General features: G+C 39.9%; 1 long non-coding RNA gene and 1 pseudogene across 1 annotated transcript in view; one reads left to right on the forward strand and one right to left on the reverse strand.

Annotated features, from left to right (window-relative positions):
- The window catches only part of LOC135699498 (uncharacterized), a 292,773-nt gene that overhangs the window by 214,648 nt on the left and 53,435 nt on the right, over positions 1–24,690 (reverse strand). The window contains exon 2 of the long non-coding RNA XR_010517526.1: positions 2,179–2,239. This is a non-coding gene — a long non-coding RNA (uncharacterized LOC135699498). The remainder of the gene's footprint in view (positions 1–2,178; positions 2,240–24,690) is intronic.
- On the forward strand, positions 20,977–22,414 carry LOC135699473 (pre-mRNA-splicing factor 38B-like; annotated as a pseudogene).

Genomic DNA, 24,690 nt, shown 5'->3' on the forward strand with positions numbered 1-24,690 from the left:
CGGACAAGGAGTGAATTGCGAATTTTCTAGGGAGAAACCCGAGAATATTTCAGAAGTATGTATGGAATTTTTGGAGAATATTCTAAAGAAAACCTGTGATATGTTGAAATTGAATTATCATTGTTATTTAGACACCGAAAATTTTTCAAGATTCCGAACAATTTTTATGGAAAGCTAAAAAAACTTCTGAAAAAATGGTTGCTCTTCAAGTTCTAGCTTCTGAGTGCAGGAAACAAGGAGAACGCTTGTTGGTCTACTGAATGAAGGATGAAGCTTCTATCAGGTAACAGATGGAATGGAACCACCAAACGATACAATTTGAAGGTGATATTTAGTATGCTGCATTTAATCCAGGGAGATCAGATGATTAGTAGAGTCAAGAATGATTTTAAAATTTCGATGGTTGGTTGGTTTCTTTGGTATTTTACCTCTTGTGTCAGGTTGATCAACACCAAATTTTGTTATCAGGAACACAATTAGGTATTCATACGTTACTTTCTCCTGCATGGGATATGCTAAGTATCATAGATAATTCGGAATATAAAATGTTTAAATCAATTTCCGAAATACAACACTCAACCGGGAGATGTAAGATTTGCTTACAATTATGTGGGATTCAGCATCGCAGGACGATAGATGAGACTGCATTAACGGAGGATGAAATATACCGAGCTGCGGTCCAATGCAATAAAATTAGCTGGCCGACTGGACACGAACCACGAACGTTGCGATTATCAGGCCTGTGACTTCTCCACTGCTCTATCCATGCTTCGGAAAATGAATCGACTAAAAGCCAATAAGAAGTGCTCGAAGTACGATAATTTAATTTCGCATGCTTTTTCTGCTGAACGAGAATTGGAGAGCAACGATGCAAGTGTGTGCGTCGTTCTACGATGTAATGATTAAGAAGCTTGGTGATATAGTCGTAATCCAATCTATATCATTCTCTGTGGTATTCACTGCAGATGATGACAGGTAATGCAACTAACATTGAAGGTAATAAATGTATGGTTTGCGTGATTCTTTTACAGGATGGAAATCTTTCACATTGGCCCTTGTTGATGTGTTTCGATTTCGATTCATTAATCGTACCAAAAAATCGATCTTCCGAGAATCATTTCAAAATCGCCAATTACTACTTAAAACCGAATCCTTTAGCGTGATGCACTAGTCCATACAAAGTTGAAGAAGATGCCGTCTTCAAAGTATGACTACATTAGCGAACGCATAACTGATTCCAAGATACATTGAAATACAAAAGTTAAAAACAAATTCATCATGTAGAAGTTTAGTGCCGAATCTTAAAAAAAAAATCAAGATTTGGATAGTCTCAATATCAAATATGCTGTCATTTGAACACATCAAAGAGATCAGATTTTTGTTTTTGAGATCCCTGTCATAAATAGAATGTATTTGAACTGCTCAATTTCTCCACAGCCAATTCTGCAAAACTATCCAAATATTAAATCATGATAAAAATGTCAAAACATGAAAACTAGTAAGTCAACTGAATCCTTCAGATTTTTTCCCTTCTGGACTGCATAGCATGCCGAACGATCCCGTAAATTTCATCAACATCGCAATCGATCATTTAAAACCCTTCCGAAGCAGAAACCAACAAAAAAAAACTGCTCCACCGTCGCAAATCGCAACAAATCAACGGCCATTCGTCAGCGGTGCTTCACTCACGTTTCAAAATCTCATATTTTATTTCGATTTAATTTTTTGTTTTGCTATAGGTACAGCCCAAACAGCACCTCGGATTGAATCAGCTGCATAATTTTGGTTCATTGTTCCGAAAGGAATGTGCACTATTCATCATTTGGTGGCGTTCGAGCGGACGATGCATCGTACAATTCACTCGTTATGGCTTCGATATGTGGGATGAAAAATGCACATGCTTGCATGTTGTTGCTGTTGTTGTTGTCGTCGTCGTTGTTTGGCGGCGCAGAAAATTCAACAGCATCGGCAACATATTGCATCGGATGCCGGGCTGGGGTGGGGGGAATGGACTACTCGACTCGTTGGGCCTGCGCTCGCTTCGGACGAGTGTATCAATCAACGAAAATTAATTCAATGATGGCTTCGAATGAAGGGAATCGAATTGAATCGAATTGCGAAGAGCAGTTGATTTTGCTTGTTAGACGAAAGTGAGAGGCTCTGTGATTCGGATCTTACCTGGGTGATGGATGGTTGTCATTCGAGAGCATTTCCAGCGATTCGTGAGTAGCAAAACAGTCTGCAAAAGATAAGGGAAAGGGTGTATAGTTAGATGCATTGTTCGGAAGGTAGATTTGGTTAATAATTTTCTAGACTAAGCGTTTCAGAAAATGGCGGTATATCATAACAAACGTCTTATAGAACAGACTATCGTTTCCAAATGCTGCTGATTGTTTTCATGGATGAGTTTTGATTTGAGCAATTCTCGCTGAAACCAGTCTACTTTTTGCACGAGGTTCTCAATTGTTTTTGTATTCATTCAGTAGTTTAGTTATGAAACTAGACCAATCGATCGGTAAAGGTCAAATTGATGGACTCTTCGGTAACTCTAGAGGCTCTAACTTTTTTCAAACATGCTCAATTTGTACGTATTCTTGATGGATTCTTTGAAGATCTTTGAAGATTCTATATTTATTTATTGTTCCAATGATTCATCTGACATATGGTTGCCTAAATTAATTAAAAAAAAGTATAATTAAAACAACAACAGGACACGTTCTAATTCAGGACAGTCTAGTAAAAACAGTTAACGGCACATTAAAGTCAAACAATGCATAGACGTCATTAAACGCATTAGGGACGGCTTGGATAGGTTCATTCAACCCATATTGCTGATTACGAGTTGCAAGATGTACAAAATTACGCTGCCTAATCACTCTCTCATGTGCGTAAAAGAAAAGCTGTCGAAGTAATTCGGGGGAATAAATCTCGCAGGTAATGATCTTAGCAGAAAACACAGCTTGAGCGTTTCGTCTTCTTTGTTCCAAGGTGTCAGTTCCAAGCAGATGACAGCAATCCACGTAAGACGGCAAGTTAGCCGTGTCACGCCAAGGCAGATGACGAAGCGCGTAGCGAACAAACTTCCTCTGTACTCTCTCAAATCTGGCTATCCCACATACTTGGTGCACCAGACGACAGCACTATACACTAAGATTGAACGTACTAACGAACAATACAGCACTATACTCTAAAGCTGGGTTTAGACTAGGCAAGTCACTTGATCAACTCAGTTGAATTCAATTTGCTTGAAAAGTTGAGCCTGGTTCAACTTTTTTCAATTCAAATTTTTTACACGTTCAATTCGCGTTCAAGTCAGTTGAATTCAACTGACTTGATCAATTGACTTGTCCTGTCTAAACCCAGCTTAAGATTGTACGTACTAACGAACAATACAGCGCCCGCAGGCAAAGCGGATCGCGAAAGTCTTCAGATATTTTGAGCATAATGCTGGATTTAGACTAGGCAAGTCAAATGATCAACTCAGTTGAATTCAATTGGCTTGAAAATTTGAGCCTGGTTTAATTTTTTTCAATTCAAGTGAGTTGATCAAGTCGGTTGAATGACATGGTTTACACGTTCAATTCGCGTTCAAGTCAGTTGAATTCAACTGACTTGATCAATTGTCTTGCCCTGTCTAAACCCAAGCTGCCTGTTAGCTTTAGTCAGGATGTCATTGTAGTGTGGTTTGAATGTCAATTCACAGTCGAGTTTTACTCCCAAATCTTTAACCTGACTAATCCTCTCTCATGTTTGCCCGGAAATGGAATAATCAAATATTATCGGGTTTTGTTTGCGGTGAAATGATATCACATTGAACTTGTTGATCCTGAGCGTCATGAAATTACGGGAGCACCAGCTTTGCATACGATTCACAATCAGCTGCAACTCCTCACAATCAGCGATACATTTTGACATCGTCAGCGTAGAATAGCCGGCATCCAGGTGGCAGTAGACACGAAAGCTCGTTGACAAAAAGAGAAAACAGAAGGGGTCCCAGTCCCAGACAGAGTTGCGACCTATCACAATCACGATCGCCAAACAGCTGATGGTAGTAACGCTTTGTACATTCCTATCAATGTGCTCGTCGAAGCTCTCTCCATGACCATCCATCAAGTTGATGAAAGAAGTAAAAAGCAACTGGTGAATGTCGTCTTCTGTTGTGATCCATCACTGATCTGGTCATTCCCGACAATCACGACACTCATCTGTGCTCGTTTTGAAGCAGTTCCTGCTTTACTTGCTTATTTGAGTGTGTTGGTGAGTGAACCCAACAGCTTCCGTTTCATGTTGCCTGCTTTGTTTGTAACTCACACAGTCGCGCCTGCCGAGACGAACTTGGAATGCGTAGGCATTGTTTTCATTTTCTTCTGTCGTTTCGCTTTTTCTCATGATCGTACTGCAGAAGTCTTCACTGTTTTCGTTGTGCTTTTCATAATCAGCAGCGAGTGTAGCGTTTTGCTTGTGAGCAGCGACCATTTCTGGTGATTGTTGTTTGCCATGGCTCTAACTCTCACTGCGTGACAAAACGATCTGTCAGCGATGGTCGGTTGGTGCGAAGACGAGTGTCACGTGAGTGTCATGATATTTTGCATCACTGGTCCCAGATTACTTCCTTGGGGAACGCCGGAAACGTTTGTGAACACTTCAGAACGAGAAGCTCCAATCTTAACGCAAAGCGAACGGTTCGTAAGGTAAGATATGAACCACGAGATGAAGGATCCAGACACTCCGAGTTTCTCAAGCTTGCTCAAAAGAATGTTGAGGTCTACTCGGTCAAATGCAGCCTTGAGATCAGTGTAAACCGCGTTGATTTGTCCGCCAGAGTCCATTGTCCGAACGCAGAGCGACACGAATTCGGTCAAATTGATTGTAACTGGCCGTTTTGGGTAGAATCCATGCTGAGCCGTGGAGATGTAATTTTTACAAGAGCTGAAGAGCGCCTCATTGATGATGATCTTGAGTACTTTGCAGCAACATAGTGATGTGATTCCTCTGAAATTCTGGACATTCCTTTTATCGCCTTTCAATGTGGACGGGGAACATATACGAAAATTTCCACGCCTCAGGAAATTTACTCTCCTGTAACTTCACCAACGGAGTGAGCAACGACTCCGAACACAGTTTCAGAACGGACGCAGGAATGCCATCTGGCCCGGCAGCAAACGAGAGTTTCAACCTTTGAAGAGCTAGATTGACGGTATGTTCACTGATGTGCATTGGCGTAGCTAGAAAATTTATCTGGAGGGGGCCGAAGGGGGGCCTGCTGCACATTTTTTTCTGTGATCAATAATATGACATTGAGGCTAACTATTATTTAATGGTGAAACAATAAATTTGATTATATTTATTCCATAACAACGATTGTGACCTTTGAACAAGCAATAATCGTTTGTTCATGTTTTTTGTAATAAAATCACAGTCCGGATCTTATAAATGTAAGCATCTCAAACTTAAGAAAATTCTCAGGGTGAGGTAATTTCATGAATTTTGTAACTAGATTTTTTTTATTGATCAGTCAAATCTCAGACATAGGAACCAAAATTAAATTCTAGTAGTTTGAATTTTATAATTTTATAAAATTCTGGCTGTTTCAAGGTAAAGTGCACACAGAATAAAATTTAATACATTTAGGACGTAGGAAAATGTTCAAGATGCACAATTTTTCGACGTAGGACTACGTCAGTGATTTCTATATGGGGGTACACTTTGTGAAAACTGAAAATGGAACATGTAACGAAATTATGAAAGACTTTGAACGTTCATAACTCAGCTGCTCCTGGACCAATTTCAATAATTTTAGCGCCAATCGATCAGAAATAATTCCACGTTGATTTTCAACAAGAAATTATTTAAAAACTGGGAAATGTCAAGAATTGTTAAAAAGCGTCGAAATAACTAACACATCCACTAATTACATACATGCATATGCTGCAGATGTACAATCCTTAACAATGTTAATGTTAAAATAAAAATAGTTTTGTGATCCCAAACCCATATGTTTTCAAGATTTTGTTACTAATAAAAAAGGATATTAAAAAAAAAAGGTATATGCAGAAATTGAAATTTCTGCCCAGAATTTTGCTGCTGGAGTGCAAATTTGTAACAATATAGCTAAAACACCAAGGCACGGGTCTTCCCTATAGAGAATGTACAAATATGGCCATACAATCAAGATTCATCATTCAAGATTCGATCTGATTCCATTAGCTGGAAAACTTTTAAATACTTCCTGGTCAATCTACAACCTACCAAATATCCAGTGAACTTTACTAATATGCTGGACTATATGGAGATCTTTCGAATATTTCCTGATGTCTAGGAAGGATATTTGAAAGCATATCCTGTTACTTATGCAACGTTTCCTGAACATCTACAAAACTTAGGTATTTCAAAATTTCCTCAACTTCTACAAAGTTCCCTGAATTTATTCCACATTCCATATTTTTTTCCATTTCTTTAAATTCTACAAAGATCTCTGAACATCTTTGCACTTCTGGAAAGACACCTAAGACATCTACAAATATTCTTGAACACCTAGAAAGTTCCTTGAATTTAGCGAAGTTCCCAAAACCTCCAAGAAGTTCATGGAGCTTCTTTGGAGTAAGATCTCTGAAAAACTGCAACGAAGTTCCCTAAACTGAGGTGCAGATCCCTGAAGTTCTTAGAAGTTTATTGAACTATTTTTAGATCTTTTAAAAAAATACCCTGAACTTTTTCAAAATTCCTTACACTTATTATGAAGTTTTACACAGCTCCCCAAAATGCTACGAAATTCGAAAATCTTCTACAAAGTTTGCTGTTGAATTTCCACAACTATTCCAAGTCCATGAGGCTAAAAAAAACTGAAATTATTTAGGGGTTCCCGGTCAATAATGACCTTCCCAAAAATAAAATAATGTTCCTTTAACTTCTACGAAGCTCCTCAAATTTAAATGAATTCTCTACTTCTATGCAGTTTTCAAAACTTTTCGAAGTTCCTTTTTTCTACGAATTTTTCTGAAGGTCTTTGAATTTCCCAGAATATCTACCAAGTTTACTTAATTTCTACGATCTTCCCTGAACTTCTTTTTGAAGTTTTACGAAGTTTCCACAAGTTGAAGAAAAATTCCTGTGCTCATGGCCAATTTTTAAAGCCTGAAGACGTCTTATTGCCATCGATTTGGTATAATATTATTTCTCAAAATTGTTTCTTATAGTCCAGAACATAGCAAAAGTAATCAACATAAAGGACTTTCAAAAATCTTTATTGGTGGTCCAATTTTATTAATCACTGTTAAATAGTAGCATTGAACTTAACAAGTATGAAAAAATACCGGTGAGTCAAAAACAAACACCAAAATTCTGGAGGGGGCCTAGATAATTCTGGAGGGAGCCTGGCCCCCCTGGTACGCCCATTAGTTACACCAATGCTGATGTGAAACTGCCGGAGCTCAAATGCATCTGTTGGAGAATCGCTTATAGCAATCGTGACTTGATTTGGTGAGGCCGAAGATTCATTGAACGAACTCATGAAATGTTGAGCAGATTCAGCGGTTTGCTCACCGAGATGAACTGACAATGGAAAACCGACTTCGTTTTTTTTTTGAGTTTACAAACGACCAGAAACGCTTTGGATTTCTGCAAAGAGATGATTGCGTACGGAAGACATTTCGTCGATAAAGGAATCTGTTGCATTTCCTATAGTCATTATTTGTGTGGTTGAACTCCTGCTTCGTTATGTACGAAGGATTTTGGCAGTATCTTCGTAGCGATTTAGCCCTATACCGTTTCAGTCGACGCAAGTGACCATTAGACCACGGTGGCTTCGGTGCGGGCGGGCAATAGGTACAAATTCAGCCAAATCATTTGACTGAATAACTAATGTATTTACACTATAGTAAAGGCGAAAGTTAGCGCTTTCATTTGGCAAATTCAAAAATTATGGCAAATTTGGCATTCATTCATACATCAATTGACCTTTGCCGATCGATTTTTCATGTTTCATAACTGGAACTTCTGAATGAGTATAAAACAAAATGGTGTTTGAGAAATCTCGTGCACAAAGCGAGAATGCTCATCTGTGAAAACCGATGTTCAAAACAATATATTTGATAAGAGCTATTTTCCCGTTCGGCTTTGTTATCCTTTTTTGTATACGAGCGAAAAAGCGTCTTCATTTTGCTCGATTTATATAGGACATGCTTAAGGATAATATCGCACCCCAGCGTCAACCAAGGGAAAGGTAAATATACCCAGTGGTAGTAGAAAATATGTACTTGAAGTCGCATGCCAACTCGAAGGAAAGAAAAAGAAAATAATAAAGGTGGTTTCCCAGGGAATGGGAAATGAGTGCACACGTAATCATGGGAAATTCTTTGGAGAGCCAACTATAGTGCTATACTGAACCCAGCAAGATGATCGGTCGGGTTAGAAAAAAAAAGTTAAATGGCACTGAACTGGATTGACAAAAAGCGAGAGAAAAAAAAACAAGAAATTTAAAAGCTTTGCAATCCTTTTCACTATAATTTGAAGCACATTTTATGTCCCAGTTTCCGTAACTTCTGCGGTAGAATAGAGCATAAAATGGCGACAAAAAAATTGAGCTACACAAGAACGACTGGTGGCCTTTAAGCGAGGACAATTCACTTTTAAAGCCTGCATTAACCAGATTCCTTTGCTCTAATGCTTTGAGGAAAATCAGACTTGTTTTGATCAATGATTCTTCCTACGCACGTCCGGATTGGAACATTACACTTACCCTCAAAAACGTATTCTTTGAGCTACTTTTGGCATTATAAGCCAGTACCAGTAACCGGGAGTAGATCCTGGCATCTTCAGCACGATAAGTAAATTCATACAATCAACATCGAACATTGCGGCTGTGTCACCTAAGTTTACCACCCGAAAAAAAAAATACTGCAGCAGTTTAACAATACATACACATAGGCTAACCAGAATGCTTCATTCATAAGATTGCATAATATCCACGAACATCATTCAGGGCCCATGTTACTAAAAGTCAACTTACTTCCAGCAGCAAACTTTTCCCAATCTTGTCGTTTTTCCAACACCCTCCCACTCAAGTGAACAATGTCTTTACACGAACAGCAAGCTTATTTTCCGACATGGCACAGCGAATAGTTTCCTCGTGTCTTCCCATCCCAGCTTGCATCATACCTTTTACAACAATATCTGGCAGCATGGAAAAAAGAAAAAAAAAAGAAGAAAGTTTTTCCTAGTCTCGCAAGGTAAGCGCTGGCTGCCGAAGAAAGAAAAAGTTCATCTCGATGTTAGTGCTCGTATGGTTCCATTATACTCGTTCACTCGTTATTCATGTCTTTATATATTTTTTTTTGCTCTCAGCAATGGAGGTTCTCCTTCGCCTCCGTAATGAAAAGAAAGACTACACATATCTTTCGGAAAGATTTCCCATTTCATCTCGAATGGGTGGTGGCGGAGAAAAGTTTCTCCGCACTGCGTCACTACTAGCTACATACATGGTTGAAGATGTTGCTGACGAGGACGACGAGGACGTAACCGTTGGATTTGCTCTTATAATCGTAGAAGGCACCCCGAACACGATGAGGTGCCTGAACTGGCGCCTTTTCAGACGGATCTATTGTGTACGATCTGGTGCTGCTTCAAAGTCTGTTTTCGCTCTTTTCCCGCGAAGAGGACGGTTGGTACCTTTAGGGGGTGAAACCAAGCACATTTGACTTTTCATTCACCGTGCCCAACCTGACGGGTTGCTTGTTGCATATATGAGTTCGGATTTCACTCTCGGTTTTTAATCTTTCAAAAGTAGGAAGGCAGTCTTGTGGTACAAGGTGACGTACGCTTCCTTTGGGAACATGAATATGTACTTGTGTCGATAATGTTGGCGTTGGTTGAATTTTTTCATAAACACTGAATATGAATTCCATGATGAACACATTGACAGATTTAAGTTAATGTTTACCTAAACCAATTAAACTCAAATTTTGGGAAATGAGACCTGGTGAATACGGTATGTAAGATCTACCACCGATTCCTAGTCCTGAGTACTTCAAAATAGGGGAACAGAATCAAGGAACAAATTAGTTAGTTAGTCGTCAATAATGTGATTCCTAATCTTCTATTCGTTGTTCTCTAGTTTGAAGTGGTTAAGACTAGGGTTCTGATGCATGGTCATTATCGGTGTCATGCCATAATTTTGTTGCTAAGGAATCCTATTTTGACTGACAAAGGGGCGCGCCTTTGGAGGGTGTTTCAACACTCCGAAGGGTATAAAGAGCGGGACCTTTCAATTAGAGTTAGATGCAAGTATGACAACTCTAAAAAAAAATCGAATACTTCATCATTTCTCAACGATGTGAACAATGTGAACACTCTGGGACGCATTGAAGTTTGCACTACGGAAGCTCCTTCTTCTCCCGCCACAGTCGAGTTAATCCAGTCATCGTCCTGCAGTCGTCCTGGACCTGTGTGTGGGCTCGGAGAAGGGGTCTTCAAACCCGCAACTCAAGGCAAGTATGTTCGTGTCATCAGCAGTTCCGCTCCTGATTCGTCCGTTGCTTCCAGTGCCTCACCGCCTCAAGAGCAACAACCGGCTGGTTCGACTGAAACGTCATACTCCGATGGCTTCAAATCCCACATCACCGATGGGACATACAGCACTGCACCGGATCTTGCTCGCCACGTTTTGGAACATCCCAGACCAGAACGCGCTGCCTGCTGCCTCAAGGAAGCCCCTGAGCCACTCAACCCAGTCGCGCTTGCTGATTCCTGTCATAGTAGTCGTTCTAGCCCTGTGGTTGATAATGGTGAAGGGGTCTTCCAACCTTCTACATCAGGCAAGTATGCGTTTGTTGAAAACAGTTCTTCTCCTGATCCGTCTCTGTGTTCCAGAGTACCACCATGCTCGTTTCGGCTGATCGATCATTCTGCAGACCTCCAACCAACTTCGTTCGACCACCTATTGGTGTATTACCAGAACGTTCGTAGCCTGTGAACAAAGATTGATGATTTTTTTCCTGACTGCCGTTGACTCTGACTACGATGTCATAGTTCTTACGGAAACCTGGCTCGATGACCGCATTAACTCATCTCAATTATTTGGCAGTCTATTCACGGTATTTCTAAACGACCGCAACCACCAGAATAGAACCAAATCGCTTGGGGGAGGCGTCTTGATTGCGGTATCCAAACGCCTAAGCTCCTGCATCGGTCTTGCTCTAGAGCAGCTGTGGGTCAAAATAACGACGCCTCGTAGATCAATAAGTATTGGCGCTATGTATCTACCTCCAGACCGGAAATCTGATTCGAGCAGCATTGCAAACCACATCAGTTCGATTGGTACCGTGTTCTCTCGACTAGAACAAAACGACCTAGCTCTGGTATTTGGTGACTACAATCAGTCTGGGTTCTGATGGAACGTTCCTGCAAACGATCTTCCTAGCATTATTGATGTTCTTCGCTCGAACATGCCCGCATCCTGCTGTGCTCTCCTTGATGGTTTCAACCTGCATTGCTTAACGCAAATCAACTCGATACTGAATAGTAACTCTCGGCTGCTTGATCTCGTTCTGGCGAACGAAGCTGCAGGACTGGAATGTTCTATCCTAGAAACCCCAGAGCCTTTGATTGGCATCGACACCAATCATCCTGCGTTGGAAGTTTCCATCAACCTATCTGTTCCTGTTTGCTACGATAACCCCCCTGTTGATGTACATGAGCTCGACTTTCGTAGAGCAGATTTCGTCGCGCTGAGTCACTCGCTTGCCCAGGCAGATTGGCAGTTCCTTGACACGTTTTCATCTATTGATGAAGCCGTCAACAACTTCGCTAAGGTCGTTGGCCGAGCAATAACAGATTCTGTCCCACTGAGGAGACCCTTTCCCAAACCCGCATGGTCCAATGCTCGACTACGGAATTTGAAGCGTCTGAGATTGAAGGCCCTCCGTAAATACTGTCGTACTCGTAACCCATTCACCAAACGATTATTTTCAACAGCGGGCAACGAATATCGCACATATAACCGCATTCTTTACAAGAGCTACACAAGGCGTGTGCAGGCTAATTTACGGCTTAATCCAAAGCAGTTCTGGTCATTCGTGAATACCAAACGAAACGAGGAGGGGCTACCAATCGAAATTCACCTGGGTGATAGAATCGCCAGCAATTCCCTTGAGAAATGTAATCTTCTGGCAGAACATTTCAAACACATTTTCAATTACACTACGGCTTCGTTGTCCCAAGTTGCTGTTACAGTAGACCTCGTCGAATCCGCCCTCAAGAAGCTGAAATTTTCTAATGCTGCTGGCCCTGACGGGATCCCCTCAAGCATCCTGTAGCGATGCTGTTCAGAGCTTAAAACACCGCTTTCGAAGCTGTTCAATATTTCATTACAGCAGGGGGAGTTCCCTACGCTTTGGAAATCGTCATTCATTTTCCCGATCTACAAGAAAGGAGACAAGAGAAACGTCGAAAATTACCGAGGAATCACATCACTCAGTGCCTGCTCTAAAATTTTCGAAATCATCATCAACGACGCATTATTCTCTAGCTGCAAAAATTACATTTCTCCTGACCAGCACGGTTTTAATCCCAAGAGATCAGTTTCAACAAATCTAGCTCCGTTCATTTCTTTATGTCTTCGGAGTATGGAAGCTGGAGCGCAGGTGGACGTTGTATGCACAGATCTTAAGGCTGCATTCGACCGGGTTGACCACTCCATACTGCTAGCTAAACTTGAAAAACTCGGTGTATCCTCTGGTTTAACTCGTTGGTTCAAGTCCTATCTGACCAATCGGGAACTTTGTGTTAGAATCGGATCAGAACAATCGGAGTATTTTACAAACAGCTCCGGTGTTCCTCAAGATAGCAACTTGCGGCCATTGCTATTCTCGATTTTTGTGAATGAGGCCGGACTGATCCTCCCAACTGGTTGCCGATCGTTCTACGCGGATGATGTGAAGATCTATGTGATTGTTCGTAGCTTCGCCGATTGCTTGCGGCTCAGCACCTAATCGATACTTTCGAAGAGTGGTGCTCAAGAAACTAGCTCACGTTTATCGCTGACCAGTGGCATTCAACTATACGATAAATCACCAACTTCTGCAACGTGTGGACAATGTTCGTGACCTAGGAATCACGCTGGACTGCGCCTTAACATTCAAGCTTCATTACTCGGGCATCGTTGCGACAGCTAACAGGCAACTCGGGTTCATTTTCAAGATCGCTGACGAGTTTCGCGATCCTGCCTGTCTAAAAGCTCTATACTGCTCTCTAGTGCAATCGATCTTGGAATTCAGCTCGGTAGTATGGTGCCCGTTTCAAGCAGTTTGGATAGCGAGGATTGAATCTGTTCAAAGGAAATTTGTTCGGTATGCCTTTCGTCACCTTCTCTGTGAACCTTCCGCCGTACGAAGATCGTTGTCAACTCCTGGGTCTTGAAACACTAGAACATAGGCGGACGATTAGTCAGGCCGTGTTCGCAGCGAAAGTACTTATTGGTGATATCGACTCTCCAGGAATCTTGGTTGAATTCGAAATCTACGCACCCGAACGAGTTCTTCGGTCGAGGAGTTTCCTGCATCTTGGACCTCGTGCTGCGAACTACAGCTTGCATGACCCAATACGGTTAATGTCTGGGCGTTTCAACGAGTTTTACGAGTTTTTCGACTTTAACTGTGCAGCGGAAACCTTTCGTCACCGTATTCAACGCAGACTCCTGAGAAGGTGAGTAGCTGTCCATTTAATGTACACGTGAAGGATTGTGCTACCTGTTTATTTTTGTTTTGTTTCCGGTTCAACTGCATGACGAGGAGTTCTACCTGAATCACGGACAACTCTATGCCATAGGAGGATAATTTTTGTTATGCTATAGACTTGATTAATGTTCGTTGTAATTGTATTGTATTATTGTGATTCATGTATTTCGAAAAGATATGGGGTTTTAAGGCCTTTTCTAGGCTTTTCCCCATCAGGCTTCATTTAGACACGTTAAGTCCGATGAAGAAAAACAAATTAAATAAATAAATAAAAAAATAGTGATGGAGTAATACGACATGCACAAATCTAAAGACACGGGATATACAACAATAGATCAAATTACTGGTCGCAGTGGTGTTAGGTCAGAAACTGTTCCGTTTTCGGCAATATGCTTTTCTTTTATCAGTTGCCAAATCGTAAAAGTTATGAATTGGGTTGTTAGGCGCGGGGCAAAAATTACATAAAGCAACACATTCAGATTTCGGGCCACCTCTCAAACTCTACCTATGTAACACTTGACCCCTAAAATTACGCAACGTTAACTCACTCGCACCATTGGCGTAGTTGGAAAATTTTACTGGAGAGGCCCCCCTGTGACAATATTTTGTTTTGTTAAACTAAGGTTAAATAGAAACTCCGGAACTGCTATTCTATCAAAAGGCGTCAAGGATATTTTTTATTTTATATTTCTGTTGGATACATTTTCACTTCATCCAATAATGTGACCTATTATGGCGGGGCTTACTATTGTTTTAATGGAGAAACATAAAATTTGATTATTTGTTTCATAACATCGCTTGGGGTAGCCTTAAAATTTAAATGATTTTGAAAAACAACTATTGCTTGTTAATGCTTTTGTGCAGATCGCAAAAGGATTTTAAGGAGCTCAAACATAAGAAAATAATCATGTTAGATAATTCACAGAGCAGTGCTGTAAATTCTTAAAATCAATTGAACATTTTTGATGATAATGAGAAAAGCAGCTATCCGCTATCAAAGGGGACCTCCTTCGAATGGGTGATATCAGTTGCTTAGTCATTTGACAAAGGCATGGATCATTCTTATTTGAGAAACGCTTGATATCATTCAATTGAGTGTAACCTACACATAAACGGAGCTCTGGTCGACATTCCGGTGAAAAAGCTAAACCAACCCGACACCAACCTGACTTCTACCAAACCCCAACCCGATGATGACTCGACATTGACCCGACATAAACCCAAAATTTACCCGACAACAACACGACATTGGGTCGACGTTGACCTTAAATTTGCCTTACAATGATCCGACATCGGTTCGACTTGTCTGTTTGAGACCATTTTGCTGGGTTTCTTCCATACTTCACTGTCGTATATCAAATTATAGTGAGGGACTCAATTGACAGTGACGATGAACTTAGAATGAGAAAGGGGCTTTTCAAATTATGGTTATGTGAGATTACGTTTTCACATAAGTGATGGAATGGTTGTATTGCTTCATCTTCAATCAAAGGATATGAAAATTTACAGCACTGTTAGATAGTTCCATGAATTTTGAAACTAGATTTTTTTTTTTTTTGATTTTCTATATTTCTCGATGAACATTTCAAATTGTCCTATCTGCTTTGATCGATTCTCTTCATCGACATTCTCTTTTCATAACCACTGCTATGCAAACCGATTTCGCGATAATTCTACCACACAGTTTGATAAAGCCTCCTTTCATCCTCTCATCTAGCGTCCGAAACGTCAAATACAACAGGGAAAGGTTTTTGCAGCTGAGTTATTTACGAAAGAGAAAGTCGATGAAGAGAATCGGTCAATGCAGATAGGACCTTTTGAAATGTTTATCTAGATTTAATCACCAATTAAATCTCAGACATACAGTGTATCGCAAAATTTAGGGTACACCCTAGTGGATTTTTTTTAAACACTGTAAATAGATATATATTTTTTAAATCTTGGCTGGTGGTTCATATTTATTAATTTTTCGCTATAGTTTTGGACTTTATTGGAAGAACTTATATGAAGTTAGATTTATTTTAGTAAAACGCTCGATTTTGAATTTTTGACCTAGTGGACGAAGTTAAGTAAAATTAGTGGAATATAAATGATCTTCATTATGACTAAAAATGAGCAAATTTCAAATAGTTTAGTATTTTAAGATATTTATGTATTTCAAGAAAAAAGCGTTTTTCTCAAATGGTTCTTACTTTAAATAAACGCAACCTAATAAGCCCAAAACTATACCAATAACTGATAAATGTACGATGATTCAGCAACCAAAACTTCAGAAATGCATATCTTTATAAGAAAGTTTAAACATACTGAGGGGTAAGCACATATCATCGGTAAGAGACGTGTGTGTGATAAAATTTGCGAAAAAATCTAAGGGCTTCGGTGGGATTTGAAGCCACAATTCCCATTCAGTACACGGATGCATTGCCAATTATACAACGGTGTACCTATATGCAGGCTTGCCAAAAGCTCCATCCAGAGTCTTGAATAAGCTGAGCTCCAGCATATTTTGATGATGATATATTTTGCTCTCACGGAGCTATACTTGATGCTCAAGCTGGGCTCTTGCCAACCCACATCGCTAAGAGGGATGCGGAGCTCTGCCTATCGAGCAGAAATTTTAGCTTCGTGATGCGCTCGCGCAAAGCAGTAAACTTGGAGCTTCGTGATGTATTCGTAGATAGCTTGGCTCTTGATGCCCTCTCCCAGTGCGTATGAATGAGTGATTTTGTATTGTATTCGAGAAAGAAGTTCACAACCAAGAAATTAAAGAAAACAAAATGTGGAACGTATTCATGTATTCCGTAACTACAAAGTGGCAATCGTATTCGTTGGGTAGCTGATTATATTCTCGGTATACGCCCCTTTTTTAGCAGCAAAGCAGAATAGCTCTCGTGTTAGTAAACTGAACCACGATTTCGGCATTTCAACTGTCTCGTAGTAGAATAGCGGATCATCAATTGTGTTGAAAACTAAAATCGCAGTTGAGATTCAAGAAATATTCTGCTATGCCGGGAATACATACATAGAGTCGGAGATAAAGGGTGATACGGTCAAAATTTGGTCAAGGGAAAACGCGTGTAAATCGGTGAAATCGTTTATTTAAAAAATCAAATTAAATTTCTTTTTCAAGTTCAATTAGTATAAAATTCAGGAAAAATATTCAGTTAGGCTTCTGCTTTTCCAAATCCGAATTGCCGGGCCTTACGCTTGACCCCTGCCATCAGATTTTGTACAGCCACCTTGTCCACCTTCTTCGCCGCAGAAAGCCAGTTTGCCTTGAACTGCTGCTCGCCCTTAGCAGTTTTTTTGGTCTTCTTTAGGTTCCGCTTGACAATAGCCCAGTATTTCTCAATTGGGCGGAGCTCTGGCGTGTTGGGAGGGTTCTTGTCCTTGGGAACCACCTGCACGTTGTTGGCGGCGTACCACTCCATGGCCTTTTTACCGTAATGGCAAGATGCCAAATCCGGCCAAAACAGTACGGAACAACCGTGTTTCTTCAGGAAAGGCAGCAGACGTTTATTCAAACACTCTTTCACGTAAATTTCTTGGTTGACAGTCCCGGAAGCTATGAAAATGCTGCTTTTCAAGCCACAGGTACAGATGGCTTGCCAAACCAGATATTTCTTTGCGAACTTTGACAGTTTCATGTGCTTGAAAACATCTGCTACCTTTCCCCTTCCTTTTGCCGTATAAAACTCCTGTCCCGGAAGCTGCTTGTAGTCGGCTTTGACGTAGGTTTCGTCGTCCATTACCACGCAGTCAAACTTCGTCAGCAACGTCGTGTACAGCCTCCGGGATCGCGCTTTGGCCGTCGTATTTTGTTTATCATCGCGATTTGGAGTCACTACCTTCTTGTAAGTCGATAGTCCGGCTCGTTTTTTGGCTCGATGCACGGTTGTAGACGATACACCCAGCTTATTTGCGGCATCTCGGAGAGAGAGGTTAGGGTTTCGCTTGAAACTACCGGCAACTCTCTTTGTCGTCTCAGCGGCTTCCGGTTTTCGATTTCCCCCCGATCCAGACTTCCTGGCTGTCGACAAACGTTCCCCAAACACTTTAATTATATTTGTAACGGTTGATTTGGCAACTTTTAGCGATTTTGCCAACTTTGCGTGCGAGTAGCTCGGATTTTCGCGATGCGCGAGCAAAATTTTGATACGCTGCTCTTCTTGCTTGGACGGCATTTTGACAACTGAAGAGTGAATTCCAAAATCAAAATAGGAGCAACATTCTACACACACACACCTTCAAAATGAGGGGTGTTCAGGTTTTTTAAATGCAAAATTGAAAGAAATACGTCAAGTTGATATTGACCAAATTTTGACCGTATCACCCTTTAGAAACTTCTACGCGTTCTATCATGTATGAGTTGCACATTGCAAATTTAATGCGATGCTGAATTTTTAATTAGAGTAAATTAATTTTTTACGCAGCGGATTATTTAAAATGATACTTATTATTCAATTAACATTGATTTAAATTTCAATTCAAATTGAACTTGTGTTTTTGTTTTTAATTTTTTTTCTCACAAGATTTATACTTTAATTCACCATCTGCTGAATCTCCTAACTTGCTGAAGCACAGAGTCGTACCAAAATTTGATTATCGTTTCTGCAACATCTTGCAACCAACAGAAGGTTATGAAATAATCGATTCTGACTCAATCAGATTTAAACAATTGAAATAGACGGAACAACCCAACGTAAACAATGGCTTTAAACACAAATTCCTCGAAAATCACAGAATATCCAAACAATCTAACACCATCATCTGATAGAGTAAACTTCCTTTATCGAATGGCAATTTTAGTTTACGTGGTAGTGTTTTGATGCTCGAGAATGTTGTGTTTAAAGCCATTGCTTACGTTGTCCGCCTATTTCAATTGTTGGTCCAGAAAGATTTCCAAATTGAATGAATGAACATGTTAAAAGGCAACAGGAGAATACGAAAACATCACCAAGGGATAATCCATAAACGGAGTAATTAGTGCTTTAACTAGTTTTTCCCTCGAACATTCTAAGTCAGAAATATAATTTCGTTTATCCACTCATAAAGCACTTAGCGGAAAAAACGATCAAAGATTTTTGTGACTGAGTTTGAGTAACCCAAAAAGTAGTCCCCAAGTTAAAAGAAAAAGAAAAAAACATCAGTTTCTCAAAATGTTACCTTCTCTGGGAATGGTCCTATACTCCATTGAATGTATTGTATTATATTGAATGGAAGAACCGTGCATCAATCAAAGGCCGTGCGTGCTCTCTCCGAATGCATAACGAAGCTCACCGTTTCACCGAGTCCATCCCGAAGTTCAAAATGTTGTTTGGTGAGCAGAGCCGATGTAAATCATGCCTCGCCTAAGAACGAACCCCGCATCACTCATCGTGCTGCGTGTTTGTGGAAGTCCATCTTGTTCAAACTTTCTTACAGACAAATAAATTGACTGCAAGTCGCTAAACCGTAAATCAAAGATGTAGGGGAAATGGACGTAATGTCGGTCTAAATGCCCCTAATATGGGCCAATACATAATTTCAGCAATCGAGTAAATTTTCAATAGCGACCAAAAATTTCCATTAGTACCGTCCCAATGACCCGTTCTTCTAGATAAAATTGATAAATAGCAGATTTTTAGCGTTAGGCCCAATCTTAGATCCATAGGCCAACATTAGAGCCATTTCCCCTATCTCTTTAAATTGGGCTTTTAAGCTGTTTTTCTAAAAATTAAGGACATCTGCACGCCCATTTTGGAGATGCACTGTAGGATGCAAAATGGAATTCTAGAATTTTCAATTTATTATTTCTGTCCTTAAAATATGGTAGCAACATAAAATAAATTTGATGCATTTAGAACTTACCAATATTTTTAAAATAGATACGCGTCACAATTCTTAAAATTCTGTAAGTTAAAATAAAAACAGTTCTGAGATTTTAAACTGATACGATTTTAAGATTGTGTACCTAAAAACAAAGTTGAAAATACTCATTTCAGCTAAAAAAAAATGTTTTTTTTTTTTTTAATTATGAAATATTTAGATGCTATGATCATATTTTAAATTGGTAAGGTTCGAGAAGAGCTTTCAAAGAATGTGATTGACATATTAAACCTGTTTATTTCACTTCATGAGAGTCACAATCAGCGATTTTTCACACACTCACTCACTCACTCACTCACTCACTCACTCACTCACTCACTCACTCACTCACTCACTCACTCACTCACTCACTCACTCACTCACTCACTAACTCACTCACTCACTCACTCACTCACTCACTCACTCAGCGATCAGAACATCGCTGATTTTGACTCAGAGAAAGCAAAATTACAAGGTTTTATGTTTCAAACGCATACTTTGTAACCCACTTCTTGTAAGTTACAAGTACAACATGTCATCATACCATCTTTTGGTTTTATTGTTCCGAAAAACATTATTTTAGCTGAAATGAGTATTTGCAACCTTGCCTAAAAAAAGACTCATATACACCCCAGCTATGGGTTAATTCAATTTGATAAACACGTAGAACTGAGTGACCAATAATAGTGACTAGCTGGCCCATAATATTGGGTTAACTGTATCTTTGATACAAATTATCGGCTTAAATTCTTCGTAAATCAAATTAAAATGTAAATTAGTATTCGTGAAATTTGATAAATTATCATTATCCTAAGACTAATATGAAATTCCAAGATCCTAGTACACTGAAACCTCCGTTTACGAAGTCTTTTTCTACGCAGTATTCAATTTACGTCCCTCTTTTTACGAAGTAAATCCCAAATAACGAGGATTTTTTTTTACGAAGTAAATTCCAAATAACAATTGGATTTATTGAATTTCAAAATGGCGTCAAACATCGATTTCCGGTCCCTACACGTCACTCCGATTCCAAAAAGACCCTTATTGTGGGGTCTTGACAGTATTTTCCAGTTTTTCATGAACCGGATACCGCTTTCTTGGATTTCAAAATGGCGTCAAACATCGATTTCAAAAATACCAATATTGTGGGGTATTTGACAATATATTCAAAAACCTCTTTTTACGAAGTAATTCCCAAATAACGAGGTTTTTTACGAACTAATTCCATTTACGAACCTCCGGTTTGGTTCGTTAATGGAGGTTCCAGTGTACATGAATATAAAAAAAAATTAATAATTATACTATATAGGGGAAATAGATGTAATGTCGGCCTAAATGCTCCAAAAAGGGGAAAACTCTTCTAATCGTCTGGGTTGTTTGGCATCGCGGTAATTTTTTTTCTTATTTTCCCTCAAACTTCAATCCAAATTCCGTTCGTTTCTGATTTCTTTTGTTGGTGCAAACCCGGTGCTTGTTGGGGAAAGTGTTTTCCGGCTGATTCGCAGGTCGGCTGTATGGGCAAACGAGTTTCCAGTTTGGTAGCGGCGGAGTGCGAATCGTTCCTCCAAGCAGCAGCAGCAGCATAGGGCAACAGAGGAGGGTAACCCCTCGTACACGGGAAGTTTGTGTCTTGCCTGCCGGGAAGCAGCCATGGAGTCCGAGTACTATGACGAGGACCAGCCACAACAGCAGCAACAACAAACACACCCACCGAAGAAGTCTACAAAGCAGAACAACGCTTTGCCACTATGGGGAAACGAAACTACAATGAACCTAAACCCACTGATCCTGGCCAACATTCAGGGGTCCAGTTACTTCAAAGTGTCCTTGTTCAAACTGAAGACTTACCATGAAGTTTGGAACCGTGGGAACGAGGGTCCCGCAAGTCGTCCGGTCAAACGGGGATGTGCGGTGGGGTTAGAGGAGTCGGCGCAGGTGGTATCGTTTCTACCGCATTTTGTCTACTCTACAAGCTGTACACTCTACGTTTGACGAGGAAGCAAGTCAACGGCCTTCTCACCCATGGTGATTCACCGTATATTAGAGCATTAGGTTTTATGTATCTGAGATTTACTCAACCTCCAGGGGACTTGTACGATTGGTACGAGTCGTACCTTCTTGACGAAGAATAAATTGACGTGAAAGCTGGAGGTGGCCAGACTATGACAATCGGCCAGATGATTCGCCAGTGGCTAACCAAATTGGATTGGTTTTCCTCCTTGTTTCCGCAAATTCCCGTACCAATCCAAAAGCAGAACGAATCTAAACTAGAGCAGTTCGCTCGGGAAAACAACGTCACTTTTTCCGAACCGGCAACCGATCGCTACAGTAAAACAGGTGCTCAGCGTTACGAACGGTCGGGTACGAGCACACGAAAAGACTACGGTGAACCGAGCCGTGTAAAGTATACTGGGCATTGCGATCGCGATCGGGAACCGGTTCGATCTGCTTCGAGATTCAAACGGGATGATGACCTTCGACGTGGAAGAGACAGAGAACCGGAAAGGGATCGAAATCGGGATAAGGATAGAGATCGCGATAGGGATAGGAGAGATCGGGATCGGGATCCCGAACGTGGCGGTCGGGAACATCGACGCGAAAAACGGTCTCGTTCCCGAGATCAAGAACGTAATCGTGACCGATATAGGGACTACGATCGACGGTATCGCTAGGTATTGAATTTTGCACACACAAACACTCTGGGCCATGGGAGGAGTGTTTTAAACTGTAATTTATTTCTTCGGTCGGTCACTCGATGACGTTTTAGAACCAGTTGAGTAAAATACTTAATGAATGCATGTTCTTTTAGATAATATCATTTTGAGGAAGATTTTGAACTCCACAAACTAGGGTATACGTCCCTAACCTCGGTCTAATATGCAGCCATCGATTACGTTTTTAATCATAACTCATCAATGAATTTACCTGCAAACGATATTCTACTGCTAAATGGTATGCTTAGATATGCTTATCATGTCGTTTGCTATCAGAAACCACGAAAAGTTGAAAAACTTACTTTTTTTAAGACAATAGCTCACGAGGGAAATGTATGTAATATGGGTCTATTGTCCCCAAATTGGGTCTATTTATGGATGCAACTTCGTCCTATCTTGTTTGATCCTCAAAAAAACGCTCTTGGTAACGTTTTCTGATGTATTTTTTTTTTATCACTATCACTGTTAACTTAATGCTCTTCATTCCTCAAAACATTTCTTAGAGAAAATTTTACGAAAACTACATTAAATCACTCAATTTAAAAATTAAAAATTAAAAATTTCGCTTATCGTCTTTTGACCGCAGAATATCTAAATCAGAACATTGTGATGTTCATTATACAGGTTTGGCAGAAAAAATCTCCCTTCCTGTTCGTTCCTTATCATCCAAATGCAAAACAACATTGTTGACGTTACTCTTATTGCTATATGCTGTCAAATGAATTTCATGGGCCATAGTTAGGAACATAGAAAAGAAATGTGTCCCTAAAGTTGGGTCCATGTTTTACTTGTGAAAACGTTGTTAAACAATTAAAATAAACATAAAATATTCAAACAGCAACTGTAAGTTTTACGTCTAGTGTGTATTATCAGGTAATTCCAATCAATAAATGCCATAATCAGGCCATTTGATGATCGTCAGTCAACCTTCCCATCTTAACCTTATAAGTCATGGCGGCTAAAAACTCCGAACATTGTGATATTCTCAACCAGTTTTATTACTTACGAGAGCTGAAAATGTATTGAAATGTTGTGATATAAATTGATTTGTGTGTGGTACACATTTATCAACCATCAGTGATCAATATTTTCCTTATTTTTTGTGTAATATTCCTTAATTAATTATTTATTTGCGTGATAGGCCGAATGAAAGGACTAGACCCACATTACATACCGTAACCCTAGTATTGTTTTGTACGGCTACAGGTGGAACCGTTTGCTACGTTTAACTTTTAACACGACGAATACCAACGGATTGGGTCCGTCCTGGAGCTCGTCGCCTTCAAGACAAACTAGAATACTGAGTAGCTTTATACAGGCGAATAGCAGCAACTTCATTACGGGATACAGATGTTTACTTTCCTTTTTCTTTTACTTAATCTTATACTTTCTTTCATAGCTCAACAAGATACAGTTACAATTACAATAAATATGGGCCCATACATAAATTCAGTAAGCGACTAAATTTTCAATAGCGACCAAAATTATCCATTAGTACCGTCCCAATGACGCGTTCGTCTAGATAAAATTGATAAATAGCAGATTTTTAGCGATGGGCCAAATCTTTGATCTACACATAATCAAACATTCAACTTTCATAAAAACTCCAAGAAACAAATTCGGTCTTTTTTTATTAATATAGAAAAAAAACCAAAAGTTTCGAGTTCATGGACCAGCTTTGAATCACCCGGACTCCAAAATAAAATCGTTTTTAAAGATCTAAAGAAACTTACCCAGATGATGAGACTAACAACATTTTTCGACAGGAAAATTCTTCGAGATACGAAAGTAAGACCAAATTAAGATTTAAAATTTTGAATAATATTGAGTCTCAATCCTAGAAAATTACGGAAAATCGTTCGGTCATCATTATCAGCAGTTCTTTCGGCGAGTGGTGTTATTTATTTGTCTCCAGTGCACAACGAAAGGCTCCCCGCAAGTATCTAGCTATCAAGACTGCCCTCAAGAGCCCTCGATTCACCGAATTTGGAGGAAGAAACCGCTCCGCTACTGTTCGGATTCAGTTGCTCGTTCCAAACAACAAACAGCTCCATGTTGAACACCCTAATAGCCCAGCATTTCTCAACCATAACGACAAAATGGTTCTTTTCAGGACCACCATAAATGTTCGCTCACCTTGCCAGCCAGTTCTTTGATAATGTACCCAGCAACCGAACATTTGTGATCAAATGCGTAACAGTTATATACAGTTTGTGATCAAATGCGTAACAGTAAGTGGTACCTAAAAATTCTCGCAATGACCGAATACCACATGACCTTGTCAACTAACCAGAATTAAGGAAAGATTTTCTCCAAGAGGCTAGAAAAACACAAAAATTTCGAATTTATATGATTGACCGCGAATATCTCGCGATAGGAAAACATTAGCAAGAAATTTC

Source organism: Ochlerotatus camptorhynchus, unplaced genomic scaffold (genome assembly GCF_037179485.1).
Source record: "Ochlerotatus camptorhynchus isolate MF236.1 unplaced genomic scaffold, CSIRO-AGI_Acam_v1.1 ptg000111l, whole genome shotgun sequence".
In the NCBI taxonomy this organism is placed as follows: domain Eukaryota; kingdom Metazoa; phylum Arthropoda; class Insecta; order Diptera; family Culicidae; genus Ochlerotatus; species Ochlerotatus camptorhynchus.